Genomic DNA, 13,497 nt, shown 5'->3' on the forward strand with positions numbered 1-13,497 from the left:
TTTTTTCATTTATCTGTAATTTATAGTTACTTCTTTATTACAAAATGGTATATGTATTTGGAAACTACAGAGAACTAAAAAATTAACTCATTCCAACAGTCAGTGTTGTTCATTGGTTAAGTTTTGATCTATTTACTAAGCAAACACATGTAAGATTTTGTATTATGATGTCCCTTACTGTCACATCATGAGAATTTTCTTATGTCATTAAAGACTATTCAAGTAGATATTACACCTGCTTACTATTCTTTTTTTAAGGCTGTTACCATATTTTATCTAATAATTTCTGTACTGTTAGACACAGACTATTTCCAATATTTTACTAGTAAAAGTATTTAGATTAATACAATTGGCAAACTAGCTTTTTGTGTGACCAGAAATTAGCTGCCGCTATTTCCTAAGGACAGATTCCCACATTTGTAATTACTGGTTCAGAGTGCATGAAATTTCTTGAGCCTCAAGTAGACATATGAAAATTAATAGCATTTATTGCCATAATGCATTAGAATGCTTGTTTTACAGAATGCTTGACAACATTAATTAATTTTCTTTTTCAAATTGGTTCAAAAATGTTATCTCATTATTTTAATTCATATTTGCATCAAAACATACTTATAACATTCTTTATCATATTCAGCTTTTAAAACTTTGTGGAACATTTGTTACTCATTTATTTTGTAATCTCTATTGCGTTTTTTTCTCAAGAGATATTTTTTCCACTTCAAAACTCAAGTAATAGTTAACAAATTTTCTTCTAAAATGTTTATGGCTTAACTTTTTAAAATAAACTTTTTGTTTGAGATAAATTTGCATTCACAAGTGGCTGTAAGAATAGAGGGAAATCCCATGTACTCTTTACCCAATTCCCCTCAAAGGTAATACCTTGAAAAATTATACTATAGTATCACAACCAGGATAGTGACATTGACATGGTCACGACACAACATTTGCTTCACCCTCATGTTCCCCACTTGAACTCATGTGTCGCATAGCCAATCTCCCACCCCAACCTCTCCTTAAACTCTGGAAACCACCAATCTGTTCTATCATTTTGTCATTTCAACAACCTTATATAAGTGGAATAATCCAGTATATATTCTTTTGGGATGAGCTTTTTTCACCCAGTATATTTCTCCAGAGTTTCATCACGTGGCATGTATCAATAGTTCATCCTCTTCCATGGCTGAGCAGTATTCCATGATATGGATTGACAAAATGTTCATTTATTGAAGGGCATCTGGGCCATTCCATATGGGCCCCCATGAACAAAGCTGCTACATACAATTTTGCACGGACCCCTGTGTAAACATAAACTTTGATTTCTCTGAAATAAATGCCAGGAATACAATTGGCAGGTTGTATGGTATTTACATGCTTAGTTTTTCTTGAAACTGTTTCCTAGAGAGACCACATTTTAGTCAGCAATTGGTAAGTGATTGAGTTTCTCTGCATCCTTGCCAGTATTTGATGTTGTTCAATTTTTAAATTTTTACTTCATAAGAAACTCAGTGCCTCCTGCAGTGGAAGCGCCAAGTCTTAACCACCAGACCGCCCAGGAAGTCCCACTACTGATTTAAAAAAAATTTTAGAGTTTCTAATTGTTGTTTAATATAATCATAATATGGTTTTAATTTGCACTTCTCTAATGGGTAATTTTGTTGCACACCTCTTCACGTACCATCTGAATATCCTATTTGCTGAAGTGACTGTCTTTTGCTCAGTTTAAATCGAGTTGTTTGATTTCTTATGTAATAATTTTAGAGTCCTTTATATATTCTGGATTGAAATGCTTTGCTGTATATGTGATTGACAAATATTTTCTGCAAATCTGTAAAGTCTTTTCACTTATTTAAACATTTTATTTCTTAAACTAATGCTTAAATTTTTATTAAGCACAATTTGTCATTTTATAATGGACTGTGCTTTTGGTGCTATGCCTAAAAAGACTTTGCCTAATCTCAGGTCATGAAGATTATTTCCTATATTTTTTTCCTAAGTTTCTAAAATGGACAATTCTAGATATATGAAAATTTAGATATATGATTCATTTTGAGATAGTTTTTGTTTTCGTGTAAGGTATGAAGTTTAGATTGAAGTTTAATTTTACATATGAATGCCCAGTTGTTCAAATACTATTTGCTGGAAAGCTTGTCTTTGGTAATTTGATCAGATTGTCTAATATATATTTCTGGATTTTCTATTCTGTTCAATTGATCTATGTGTCTATACCTTTGCCAGTAAAATATTGTCTAGATTAGATTACTGTGACTTTATAATCATCCTAAAAATGTAGTTGAACTTCTCTTATTTAATCTAAAATATTTAGTTAATTCTTGGAAATTTGTTCTCATTTAATCAAATAATTTATTTCATGATCTTATTTATTCTCTATTTCTGGTACCTCCTGTTATACAGAGGTTGGTGCCTGTACTTATGTATTCTATTTATGTTTGCTATTCCTTTACATCGCTATCTCCTTATCTTTAAATCCTGCCTTTGAAAGTCCTTCAATACAATCTTCCAGCTCACTAAATTTTTTCTTCATCCATTCAAATTTTATTTATCCCTTTAAACATGTTCTTTCTTAAAACAGTTATATGCTTCATAACTAACAATTTACCAAATTCTTTTTTTCATCTTGTTCCTTTACCATGCAACTAATGTTCTTTTGCCTCCTTGAGATTTTTATTTTGCTTATTTTATTTTCTTGCTCCATTTTTTTTTTTTTTTGCTTTGCAATTTTCCATCTTTTTAAATAATTTCACTTCATGTGGAACTTGCTGCCCTGCTTTGTCTTCTTAATTCTGTATGTATTTCTTGAATGTACAGTAGTTTTGTCTACTGAACTGGCAGGTGACCAGGCTGGTGAGAGGCACTGGGAAAAGCTCATCCTTCCACTTCACTGACTGTACTTTTTTCACTGTCAGTTACAGTTCTGCTGCCTTGCATTTTGGTTTTACCTCCATTGGTTTACTTCAATTATTTTTGTTTTCAGTGACTCTTTCAGCATGTGAAATACAGTGTGTTTTACATAGCAATCAATATATAACTATTATTTTATATTGCATCTGTTTTTCTGCAAATGTCACGGTTAACTTCCTCCATGATTCAGATTTCAACTGAAAATTCATTTCCTCAAAGAAGGTTTTCTTGCCATCCTTTGTAATATGGCTTCTCTCACATCATTTTCTATCATATTACTTTGTTTTGTTTTATTTAATTAATTAATTAATTTATTTATTTTTATTTTTTGTGGTACACGGGCCTCTCACTGTTGTGGCCTCTCCTGTTGCAGAGCACAGGCTCCAGACGCGCAGGCTCAGCGGCCATGGCTCACAGGCCCAGCTGCTCCGTGGCGTGTGGGATCTTCCCGGACCGGGGAACGCACTCATGTCCCCTGCATTGGCAGGCGGACTCTCAACCACTGTGCCACCAGGGAAGCCCTATTTTGTTTTATTTTTATTACAGCACACACCAGTATGTGAAATTATGTTACTTTTTTATTGTTTGTTTTCTGTCTTCACTAAAATTTAAGCAGTGGTTTGGTAACCATTTAAGTTTATCTAAAGTAATGTGTATTGCTTTTAAAATGTTTGCACATTTCTTTAAATATTATCTCTTGAAATTCACCAAAAAACTAGTATAGGTATTTCATCACCAAGTAGATACAGTCTGAGAACATGCTTATTGAAGGAATTTCAGATCTTAGCCCTAAATTTGAAGCTTATATTTTATCCTTCTTTTATTTTTTTTCAGGAATGCAGTCAAAGAACACAGAAAACTATACAGCATTTATGAACCCAGGTGAGTCCATGATATCTTCAATTTATCTATTAAAGGCTTCCACTTTTCACCAGTGATACAAGTATTAATAATCATTGTAATATATGACTTATCTTACTCCATGTATTTTGTGTTTGAAACATCTACCAGAGTTATTGTAAAGCATATAAAGAAACTAAATAATAAAACAATAATAATAATGAAATAGCATCACCTTAATTTATCTTATGTAATTTTGCAATAATTTTAAACAAAATTTTCATTGTATTTTAATAAGGCACATAGGCCCCTAGGGATTTTAGCACTAAGTACATCCAGGTTTAAAAATAGAACATTTTAGCACTGGAAGGAACTTCAAACATCATCATTTTACATATTTGGAAAGGTAACCCAGATAGGTTAGACTTGCCTAAGGTCACATAGCTATTCAGAAGCAGAATTAGGAAAATAAAATATATTGCTTACTTTCATCACCATGCTTTTAGATTGCTCCACAATGCCTGGGGAAAATAATCCCTAACAATTTTGTGTGAATAAAAGTGTGTTCTCCAAGAAATTAAAGATAATACAAACAGATGGAGAGATATATCATGTTCTTGGATTGGAAGAATCAACATTGTGAAAATGACTATACTACCCAAAGAAATCTACAGATTCAATGCAATTCCTATCAAACTACCACTGGCATTTTTCACAGAACTAGAACAAAAATTTTCACAATTTGTATGGAAACACAAAAGACCCTGAATAGCAAAAGCAATCTTGAGAAAGAAAAATGGAGCTGGAGGAAAAAGGCTTCCTGACTTCAGACTATACTACAAAGCTACAGTAATCAAGACAGTATGGTACTGGCACAAAAACAAAAATATAGATCAATGGAACAGGATACAAAGCCCAGAGATAAACCCACGCACATATGGTCACCTTATCTTTGATAAAGGATGCAAGAATATACAGTGGAGAAAAGACAGCCTCTTCAATAAGTGGTGCAAAACTGGACAGTTACATGTAAAAGAATGAAATTAGAACACTCCCTAACACCATACACAAAAATAAACTCAAAATGGATTAAAGACCTAAAGGTAAGGCCAGACACTGTAAAACTCTTAGAGGAAAACATAGGCAGAACACTCTATGACATAAATCACAGCAAGATCCTTTATGACCCACCTCCTAGAGAAATGAAAATAAAAACAAAAATAAACAAATGGGACCTAATGAAATTTAAAAGCTTTTGCACAGCAAAGGAAACCATAAACAAGACAAAAAGACGGCCCTCAGAATGAGAGAAAATATTTGCAAATGAAGCAATGGACAAAGGATTAATCTCCAGAATATACAAGCAGCTCATGCAGCTCAATATCAAAAAGAACAAACAACCCAATCCAAAAATGGGCAGAAGACCTAAATAGACATTTCTCCAAATAAGATATACAGATTGCCAACAAACACATGAAAGGATGCTCAACATCGCTCATCATTAGAGAAATGCAAATCAAAATGAGGTATCACCTCACACCAGTCAGAATGGCCATCATCAAAAAATCTATAAACAATAAGTGCTGGAGAGGGTGTGGAGAAAAGGAAACACTCTTGCACTGTTGGTAGGAATGTAAATTGATACAGCCACTAGAGAGAACAGTATGGAGATTCCTTAAAAACTTAAAATAGAACTACCATACGACCCAGCAATCCCACTACTGGGCATATACCTTGAGAAAACCATAATTCACAAAAAGTCATGTACCACAATGTTCATTGCAACTCTATTTACAATAGTCAGGAGATGGAAGAAGCCTAAGTGTCCATCGACAGATGAATGGGTAAAGAAGATGTGGCACATATATACAATGGAATATTACTCAGCCATAAAAAGAAATAAAATTATTTGTAGTGAGGTGGATGGACCTAGAGTCTGTCATACAGAGTGAAGTAAGTCAGAAAGAGAAAAACAAATACCATATGCTAACACATATATATGGAATCTAAAAAAAAAAAAATCGTTGTGAAGAACTTAGGGGCAAGACAGGAATAAAGACACAGACGCAGAGAATGGAAATGACACAGGGAGTGGGAAGAGTAAGCTGGGATGAAGTGAGAGAGTGGCATAGACATATATGCACTACCAAATGTAAAATAGCTAATGGGAAGCAGCCTCAGAGCTCAGGGAGATCAGCTTGGTGCTTTGTGACCACCTAGAGAACTGGGATAGGGAGGGTGGGAGGGAGATGCAAGAGGGAGCAGATATGGGGATATATGTGTATGTATAGCTGATACACTTTGTTATGGAGCAGAAACTAGCACACCATTGTGAGGCAATTATACTCCAATAAAGATGTTTTAAAGAAAAGTGTATTCTCCAGCTGATAGTCTCTTGGAAAGAAATGGGCTCTGACAACAAAATTTTTTAGCAAAACTTTTGAAGACAGATATGTAATGGAAACTAATCATCTGGTGATTTCTTGTTTATCTTTAAAAATTCAGCTACAACATAACTTCACAGTTAAAACTTCTCTGGTTATCAACCACCCCCAACCTCCAAACTCAATCAGCATTCCAGGCAAAGTTCATCCTCTTTTGGGCCTACTATTTGTTAATGGTTAAAGCCTTTCTGTGTAAGGGGCTAATAAATCCTTCCTTCCTCCTTTCCTTCCTTCCTACCTCCTCCCTTCTTCCCGCCCCCTTCCTTCCTTTTTCCCTTCCTTCCTTCCTTCCTTCCTTCCTTCCTTCCTTCCTTCCTTCCTTCCTTCCTTCTTTCCATGTATCCAGATTCTAAATACTGTAATTTGAACTATGGTAGTTGTTCAATATTTTTGGTAGAAGTAATAATTTCTTATTAGACATCATTTCAGTTTGTTATTTATCATGTACATATAATTTTTTAACACAACAAAGGTTTATTTCTGACTTATGCAAAAGTAGGTGAGGTGGTCCTCCTCCATCAGTCTCCTAACTCTCTGTATTTTTTCCATAGCAGTTATCATACTTTGTAATTATCGATTTAATTATATGATTATTGGATCAATTTCTATTGCTATACCTAGGGTGTGTGCTCCTTGATGGCAGGGCCTGTATTAGGCTTGCTATGTATCCCTAGACCTAGTAACTACAATTAATGCCTTAATATAACATATTATACTATTGGTTTTGAACATTATGCAAATAGTGTCACTCTGTAGTTAATCTGGCAATTTGCATTTGTTGTTCAACGTGTTTGTGAGATTCATCTTTGTAGAATTACGTAGTTGGGGTTCATTTTTACCGTCATAATTTTCCATTGATTGAATATAATACAGTTAATTTATTCTCCTGTTGATGGGCACTTGAGTTATCAGGTTTTTGCAATTATAATTTGTACTTCTGTGAATTTTCTTGTGCATGTCTCTTTGTGCAAGTGTACAAAGAATGCCTCTAGGTGTACATATAATTTTATTTACTCATTCAAATATTTTCTTAGGACAAATATTTAAAAGCAGAATTGTAGGGCTTCCCTGGTGGTGCAGTGGTTGAGAGTCCACCTGTCGATGCAGGGGACATGGGTTTGTGCCCCAGTCCGGGAGGATCCCACATGCCGTGGAGCGGCTGGGCCTGTGAGCCATGGCCGCTGAGCCTGCGCGTCTGGAGCCTGTTCTCCGCAACGAGAGAGGACACAGCAGTGAGAGGCCCGCGTACTGCAAAAAAAAAAAAAAAAAAGCAGAATTGTATGATGAAAGAGTAGGCACACTTAAAACTTTCAATTTTTGTATAAGTTTGTACAGAAGTTTGATAAATTGTAAGTATAGAACATAAGTATTCACAAGTAAACACACCCATGTAACCACCGATCGGATTGGGGAACATTAGAACATTAGAGTCATTAGGTTGTACACTTGAAATTAATTCCTTATCTGTATTCTTCCTCTTCATGGTATGGGTCAGTTGCCCTGCCAATATGGCAACTTCTTTTTTAGGCAGTTAAGTTACTGGCAAGAGGATACCAAAGTGATTAGGCAACAACCATAGCTTTATGTTTAATGAAGTTCCTACTATATCTACTTGTGGAAGTGTCTCTGGAAACAAGGACATGTAGATGCTCAATGCTGATCCACTTTATTATAAACTATTAACAAAAGTCCACGATTTAGGAGAGTTGAGGAAGATGGCGGAAGAGTAGGACGTGGAGATCACCTTCCTCCTCACAGATACATCAGAAATACATCTACATGTGGAACTGCTCATATAGAACACCCACTGAACGCTGGCAGAAGACCTCAGACCTCCCAAAAGGCAAGAAACTCCCCACATACCTGGGTAGGGCAAAAGTAAAAAGAAAAAACAGAGACAAAAGAATAGTTATGGGACCTGCACCAGTGGGAGGGAGCTGTGAAGGAGGAAAGGTTTCCACACACTAGAAGCCCCTTCATGGGCGGAGACTGTGGGTGGCGGAGGGGGGAATCTTCAGAGCCACGGAGGAAAGCACATCAACAGGGGTGCGGAGGGCAAAGCGGAGAGCAAAGCGGAGAGATTCCTACGCAGAGGATCAGTGCCGACCGGCACTCACCAGCCCGAGAGGCTTCTCTGATCACCCGCCGGGGCAGGCAGTTGATGGGAGCTGAGGCTCTGGCTTCGGTCAGATTGCAGGGAGAGGACCGAGGATAGCTGCATGAATGCAGCCTGATGGGGTTAGTGCACCACGGCTAGCCAGGAGGGAGCCCGGGGAAAAGTCTGGACCTGCAGAAGAGGCAAGAGACTTTTTCTTGCCTGTTTGTTTCCTGGTGCACGAGGAGAGGGGATTCAGAGCGCTGCTTAACGGAGCTCCAGAGAAAGGCACGAGCCGTGGGTATCAGCGCAGACCCCAGAGACGGCCATGAGACGCTAACGCTGCTGCTGCAGCCACCAAGAAGCCTGTGAGCAAACACAGGCCACTATCCACACCTCCCCTCCTGGGAGCCTGGGCAGCCCGCCACTGCCAGGGTCCCATAATCCAGGGACAACTTTCCCAGGAGAATGCACGGTGCACCTCAGGCTGGTGCAACAACATGCTGGCCTCTGCCGATGCAGGCTCGCCCTGCATCCGGACCCCTCCCTCCCCCCCCCCCCGGTCTGAGTGAGCCAGAGCCCTCGAAGCAGCTGCTCCTTTAACCCCGTCCTGCCTGAGCAAAGAACAGACGCCCTCAGGCGACCTACACACAGAGGCAGGGCCAAATCCAAAGCTAAACCCCAGGAACTGTGTGAACAAAGAAGAGAAACGGAAATTTCTCCCAGCAGCCTCAGGAGCATAGGATTAAATCACCACAATCAACTTGATATACACTGCATCTGTGGAATACCTGAATAGACAACGAATCACCCCAAGTTGAGGAGGTGGACTTTGAGAGCAAGATTTATTATTTTTTCCCCTTTTCCTCTTTTTGTGAGTATGTATGTCTATGCTTCTGTGTGAGAGTTTGTCTGTATAGCTTTGCTTTCACCATTTGTCCTAGGGTTCTGTCTGTCCATTTTTGTTTTGTTTTGTTCTGTTTCTTTTTTTTTTTTTTTTTTTGCGGTACGTGGGCCTCTCACTTTTGTGGCCTCTCCCGTCGCGGAGCACAGGCTCTGGACGCACAGGCTCAGCGGCCATGGCTCACGGGCCTAGCCGCTCCACAGCATGTGGGATCTTCCCTGACCGGGGCACGAACCCATGTCCCCTGCATTGGCAGGCGGACTCTCAACCACTGCGCCACCAGGGAAGGCCCCTGTTTCTTTTTAACATTGTAAAAAAATTTTTTAATTATTTTTTATTTTAATAACTTTATCTTTATTTTATTTTATCCTCTTTCTTGCTTGCTTTCTACTTTTTCTCCCTTTTATTCTGAGCCATGTGGATGAAAGACTCTTGGTGCTGCAGTCAGGAGTCAGTGCTGTGCCTCTGAGGTGGGAGAGCCAACTTCAGGACACTGGTCAACAAGACACCTCCCAGCTCCAAGTAATATCAAACGGTGAAAATCTCCCAGATACCTCCATCTCAACACCAAGACCCAGCTTCACTCAACGATCAGCAAGCTACAGTGCTGGATGCCCTATGCCAAACAACTAGCAAGACAGGAACACAACCCAACCCATTAGCAGAGAGACTGCCTAAAATCATAATAAGTCCACAGACACCCCAAGACACACCACTAGACGTGGACCTGCCCACTAGACAGACAAGATCCAGCCTCATCCACCAGAACAGAGACACTAGTCCCCTCCACCAGGAAGACTACATAACCCACTGAACCACCTTTAGCCACTGGGGACAGACACCAAAAACAATGGAAACTACGAACCTGCAGCCTGCAAAAAGGAGACCCCAAACACAGTAAGATAACCAACTGAGAAGATGGAAAAAGCAATTCTCATATCAGACAAAATAGTCTTTAAAATAAAGACTATTAAAAGAGACAAAGAAGGACACTACATAATGATCAAGTGATCGATCCAAGAAGATGGAAAAACACACAGCATATGAAGGATCAAGGTAAAAACCTAACTAATGAAGAAGAAATAGGCAGTCTACCTGAAAAAGAATTCAGAATAATGATAGTAAAGATATCCAAAATCTTGGGAATAGAATAGAGAAAATGCAAGAAACATTTAACAAGGACCTAGAAGAACTAAACAGGAAACAACACAATAAATGAAATTAAAAATACTCTAAAACGGATCAGTAGCAGAATAACTGAGTCAGAAGAACGGATAAGTGACCTGGAAGATGAAATAACGGAAATAACTACTGCAGAGCAGAATAAAGAAAAAAGAATGAAAAGAACCGAGGACAGTCTCAGAGACCTCTGGGACAACATTAAACGCACCAACATTAGAATAATAGGGGTCACAGAAGAAGAAGAGAAAAAGAAATGGACTGAGAAAATATTTGAAGAGATTATAATTGAAAACTTCCCTAATATGGGAAAGGAAATAAAGTCCAGGAAGCACAGAGAGTCCCATACAGGAAAAATCCAAGGAGAAACACGCCAAGACACATATTAATCAAACTGTCAAAAATTAAATACAAAGAAAGCATATTAAAAGCAGCAGGGGAAAAACAACAAATAATATACAAGGGAATCCCCATAAGGTTAACAGCTGATCTTTCAGCAGAAACTCTGCAAGCCAGAAGGGAGTGGCAGGACATATTTAAAGTGATGAAGGAGAAAAACCTGCTTCCAAGATTACTCTACCCAGCAAGGATCTCATTCAGATTTGATGGAGAAATTAAAACCTTTACAGACAAGCAAAAGCTGAGAGAGTTCAGCACTACCAAACCAGCTGTACAACAAATGCTAAATAAACGTCTCAGGCAAGAAACACAAGAGAAGGAAAAGACCTACAATAACAAACCCAAAACAATTTAGAAAATGGGAATAGGAACATACATATTGATAATTACCTTAAATGTAAGTGGACTAAATGCTCCCACGAAAAGACACAGATTGGCTGAATGGATACAAAAACAAGACCCATATATATGCTGTCTACAAGAGACCCACTTCAGACCTAGAGACACATACAGACTGAAAGTAAGGGGGTGGAAAAAGATTTTCCATGCAAAGGGAAACCAAAAGAAAGCTGGAGTAGCAATTCTCATATCAGACAAAATAGACTTTAAAATAAAGACTATTAGAAGAGACAAAGAAGGACACTACATAATGATCAGGGGATCGATCCAAGAAGAAGATATAACAATTGTAAATATTTATGCACCCAACATAGGAGCACCTCAATACATAAGGCAAATACTAACAGCCAGGGGGGACCTTGAAGATGGCGGAAGAGTAGGACGCAGAGATCGCCTTCCTCCCCACGGATACACCAGAAATACATCCACACGTGGAACAACTCCTACAGAACTCCTACTGAAGGCTGGCAGAAGACCTCAGACCTCCCAAAAGGCAAGAAACTCCCCACGTAACTGGGTAGGGCAAAAGAAAAAACAGAGACAAAAGAATAAGGACGGCACCTGCACCAGTGGGAGGGAGCTGTGAAGGAGGAAAAGTTTCCACACACTAGGAAGCCCCTCCGCGGGCGGAGACTGCGGGAGGCAGAGGGGGGAGTTTCGGGACCGCGGAGTAGTGCACAGCGACGGGTGCGGAGGGCAAAGCGGGGAGATTCCTGCACAGACGATCGGTGCCGACCAGCACTCACCAACCCGAGAGGCTTGCTGCTCACCCACCGGGGCGGGCGGGGCTGCGAGCTGAGGCTCGGGTTTTGGTTTTGGACGGAGCGCAGGGAGAGGACTGGGGTTGGCGGCTTGAACATAGCCTGAAGGGGTTAGTGCACCACGACTAGCCGGGAGGGAGTTCGGGGAAAAGCCTGCACCGGCCGAAGAGGCAAGAGACTTTTTCTTCCCTCTTTGTCTCCTGGTGCGCGAGGAGAGGGGTTTAAGAGCGCTGCTTAAAGGAACTCCAGAGACAGGCGCGAGCCGCGGCTAAAAGCGCGAACCCCAGAGACGGGCGCGAGCCGCGGCTGAGGGCGCGAGCCCCCGAGACGGGCGCGAGCCGCGGCTGAAAGCGCAAACCCCAGAGACGGGCGCGAGCCGCGGCTGAGGGCGCGAGCCCCCGAGACGGGCGCGAGCCGCGGCTGAAAGCGCAAACCCCAGAGACGGGCGCGAGCCGCGGCTAAAACCGCGGACCCCAGAGACGGGCGGGAGACGCTAAGGCTGCTGCTGCCGCCACCAAGGGGCCTGTGTGCGAGCACAGGTCACTCTCCACACCCCTCTTCCGCGGAGCCTGTGCAGCCCGCCACTGCCAGGTTCCCGGGATCCAGGGACAACTTCCCCGGGACAGCGCACGGCGGGCCTCAGGCTGGTGCAACGTCACGCCGGCCTCTGCCGCAACGTCACGCTGCCTCTGCCGCCGCAGGCCGGCCCCGCACGCAGTGCCCCTCCTTCCCCCATCCCCCAACCCCCGGCCTGAGTGAGCCGGAGGCCCCGAATCAGCGGCTCCTTTAACCCCGTCCTGTCTGAGCGAAAAAAACAGACGCCCTCCAGCGACCTACACGCAGAGGCAGGGCCAAATCCAAAGCTGAGCTCCTGTGAGCTGTGAAAACAAAGAAGAGAAAGGGAAATCTCTCCCAGCAGCCACAGAAGCAGCGGATTAAAGCTCCACAATCAACTTGATATACCCTGCATCTGTGGAATACCTGAATAGACAAGGAATGATCCCAAATTGAAGAGGTGGAATTTAGGAGCGAAATCTATGATTTTTTTCCCTTTTCCTCTTTTTGTGAAGGTGTATGTGTATGCTCCTGTGTGACATCTAGTCTGTATACTCTAGCTTCCACCATTTGTCCTAGGGCTCTATCCGTCCATGACTTTTTTATAAAAATTCTTTTTCTTAATAATTAAGTTTAATTGTAATAACTTTATTATACTTTACCTTCGTTCTTTCTTTCTTTCCTTCCTTCCCTCCCTCCTTTAGACAACGAATCACCCCAAATTGAGGAGGTGGTCTCAGGGAGCAGGATTTATGATTTTTCCCCCTTTACCTCTTTTTGTGAAGGTGTATGTATATGCTTCTGTGTAAGATTTTCTCTGTATAGCTTTGCTTCCAACATTTGTCCTAAGGTTCTATCCGTCCCTTTTTTTTTTTCTAAATATTTTTTAATTCAATAACTATATTATACTTTATTTTATTTTTACTGTATCATCTTTCTTTCTGTCTTTTTTTCCTTCTTTCCCTCCTTCCTTCCTTCCTCCCTCCCTCCCTCCCTCCC

The sequence above is a fragment of the Phocoena sinus genome, chromosome 2, assembly GCF_008692025.1.
Source record: "Phocoena sinus isolate mPhoSin1 chromosome 2, mPhoSin1.pri, whole genome shotgun sequence".
NCBI lineage: Eukaryota > Metazoa > Chordata > Mammalia > Artiodactyla > Phocoenidae > Phocoena > Phocoena sinus.